The sequence below is a fragment of the Ranitomeya imitator genome, chromosome 6 (assembly GCF_032444005.1).
Source record: "Ranitomeya imitator isolate aRanImi1 chromosome 6, aRanImi1.pri, whole genome shotgun sequence".
NCBI classification, from domain to species: Eukaryota; Metazoa; Chordata; class Amphibia; order Anura; family Dendrobatidae; genus Ranitomeya; species Ranitomeya imitator.
The window spans coordinates 149213976-149217234 of NC_091287.1; the positions used below are offsets into that span (position 1 = coordinate 149213976).

General features: G+C 45.6%; 1 pseudogene; it reads left to right on the top strand.

The window, feature by feature from the left end:
• Positions 1 to 215: 215 nt before the first annotated feature.
• On the top strand, positions 216 to 1192 carry LOC138643327 (polymerase delta-interacting protein 3 pseudogene; annotated as a pseudogene).
• The last annotated feature ends 2067 nt before the right edge of the window (positions 1193 to 3259 follow it).

Sequence of the window (3259 nt, forward strand, 5' to 3'; positions counted from 1 at the left end):
ACACATCAACATACTGTAGTGTGTAAATATTTTTTTGTTTACGGGCATCATAAACACCCTGGAAAACAGTAACGTGTTTTCCTACACAGTTTCTGCTGGGAAGGTGCAGGTTTTTAGCAAAAATATGGCGGACTAGTCATTGGATGAAGTGATCAGGAAAAGGGGCTTAGTGACGGCAGGAATGGGAACTTACAGGATTAATAACAGCGGTGGCTATGGGAGGTGTGAGATCCAGGATACAGCCTACAATGATTAGTCGTTTAGCCACCACCAATTACCAGAATGGGTTTCATGCCTGTCAGAAGATTGGTGTAACAGATGTGCATCTGAAGCTCGGCATAAAAGATGCCCGTAAGAAATATGTTGCCAAAGACCCACGTGTCTGTATAGAGGAAAACCAAACAAACCGATGGATGCTCGTAAAAAACTAAGCTTAAAAAGGAGTGCAGCCGCCGTAGCTATCAACACACCCATGACACAGGGTTCTTCATCTTCACCCATACATATTACCAATAATATCCAAATGTCACAGCCAATAACTATTTGTTCCAGAGTAACGAACCTGGGAAACAACAACAGATTTCCTCTTTACTAGATATGGATGATGATTGTATTGATGATGACTTGGAACTTTACCACAACTCCACCAAGAAGATGAAGATCACAGCTGCAAATAATGTGCAAAAAAGGCCGTGAATGCCTGGAAATTCATTTTCTCTTGGGCAAACTTTACCTCTTACTAAAGTGTTACAGAATAATGCATACACAGCTCCCATGTCTTCACAGCACGACACTTTGCCAATCACCACCTTTATTGCAAACAAAGGCTGTAACCAACATGTCATGGACACTTGTCACAAAGGAGGCCAGCTCATTAGTAGGGCCCACTCATAAAGAGTCTGTCATTAGCTCATTAGAAGGCAAAAAAATGACCATTAATAATTTGCATCCAAAAGTCACAGAGGAAGATATTTTGGAGCATTTCTGTGTATGCAGTGCCTTGAAGCGCACCTGCTTGTTGAGTTCAGGAGATGCAGAGGTTGTGTTTATACAAAAAGAAGATGCAGTTGGTGCCTACAAAAAATACAACAACAGATACATAGACAGACAACCAATGAAATGCAATCTTCCTTTGAATAGTAGTGTGATAACATCAGACCAGCCCTTTCTTCTAAAGGTACCTTCACACTAAACAACTTCACAACGATATCGCTAGCGATCCGTGACGTTGCAGCGTCCTGGATAGCAATATCGTTGTGTTTGACAGGCAGCAGCGATCAGGATCCTGCTGTGCCATCGTTGATTGCTGCAGAAAGTCCAGAACTTTATTTCGTCGCTGGACTCCCTGCAGACATCGCTGAATCGGTGTGTGTGACGCCGATTCAGCGATGTCTTCACTGGTAACCAGGGTAAACATCGGGTTACTAAGCGCAGGGCCGCGCTTAGTAACCCGATGTTTACCCTGGTTACCATCATAAAAGTAAAAAAAACAAACACTACATACTTACCTTCTGCTGTCTGTCCCCGGCGCTCTGCTTCTCTGCACTCCTCCTGCATCCTGTGTCAGCGTCAGCCAGCCGGAAAGCACAGCGGTGACGTCACCGCTCTGCTTTCCGGCTGCTGTGCTCACAGTCAGTGCAGGAAGCAGAGTGCCGGGGACAGACAGCTGAAGGTAAGTATGGAGTGTTTTTTTTTAACTTTTACGATGGTAACCAGGGTAAACATCGGGTTACTAAGCACGGCCCTGCGCTTAGTAACCAGATGTTTACCCTGGTTACCGGCATCGTTGGTCGCTGGAGAGCTGTCACACAGCGACCAAACAGCGACGCTGCAGCGATCGACATCGTTGTCGGTATCGCTGCAGCGTCGCTTAGTGTGAAGGTACCTTAAGATTAAGTGACACCTCATCAAAGACGGAAGGTTACTGTCAAAGAAACACAAAATCCTCCTCCTCCAGTGTTGCTTAAAATCCTCCAGCTGAAGTTGATCCTGATACTATCATAAAAGCACTCTTTAAATCCTTAAGGTACCGTCACACATAACGATATCGTCAACGATATCGTTGCTTTTTGTGACGTAGCAACGATATCGTTAAGGAAATCGTTATGTGTGACAGCGACCAACGATCAGGCCCCTGCTGGGAGATCGTTGGTCGCTGAGGAAAGTCCAGAACTTTATTTCGTCGCTGGACTTCCCGCAGACATCGCTGGATCAGCGTGTGTGACACCGATCCAGCGATGTCTTCTCTGGTAACCAGGGTAAACATCGGGTTACTAAGCGCAGGGCCGCGCTTAGTAGCCCGATGTTTACCCTGGTTACCAGCGTAAATGTTAAAAAAACAAACACTACATACTTACCTTCAGCTGTCTGTCCCCGGCGCTGTGCTTCTCTGCACTCCTCCTGCATCCTGTGTCAGCGCCAGCCAGCCGGAAAGCACAGCGGTGACGTCACCGCTCTGCTTTCCGGCTGACCGGCGCTGACAGTGCAGAGGAAAGCAGAGCGCCGGAGGACAGACAGCTGAAGGTAAGTATGTAGTGTTTGTTTTTTTAACGTTTACGCTGGTAACCAGGGTAAACATCGGGTTACTAAGCCCGGACCTGCGCTTAGTAACCCGATGTTTACCCTGGTTACCGGGGATCTCGGGATTGTTGGTCGCTGGAGAGCTGTCTGTGTGACAGCTCTCCAGCGACCAAACAGCGACGCTGCAGCGATCGACATCGTTGTCGGTATCGCTGCAGCGTCGCTTAGTGTGACGGTACCTTTAGGGTTATTAGCAGTCCTCCAACCACCTGCATTTAAGATTCATTCTGATGACACCAACACAACTTGGACTCTGTAATAACAGAGATTCACAATTCACATATGGGCCCAGAGACTCCTTAAAAAAAATATATATATATTTTTGGGTTTTGTTTAACGCTGGTGATGAACACCAGCAGGTAGTTGATGTTTGAAGGAGTCTGGCATCAAACACTGGACAATTCATCCTGTTCACAGCATTGTTGTAAAGTTCACCTTCGTTGTGGGGCAGTTGCGTTATTGCGTCAAGAATTTCTGTTCCCCACTTGCTCTAGTATTGTGATACAGCATGATTATGGTTCTACTGTTCTGTCAAGGGAGGCTAAATAAATGTTGAATAACTTGTTTAAATTTCTTCAATAATCTCTTTCAACGTAAAAGATAATATTTGTTGTTTGGTAGCTTTAATGTCTGGATTCCTACAAATGGATCTCAAGACCTTCATATTCCAGTAAATGGG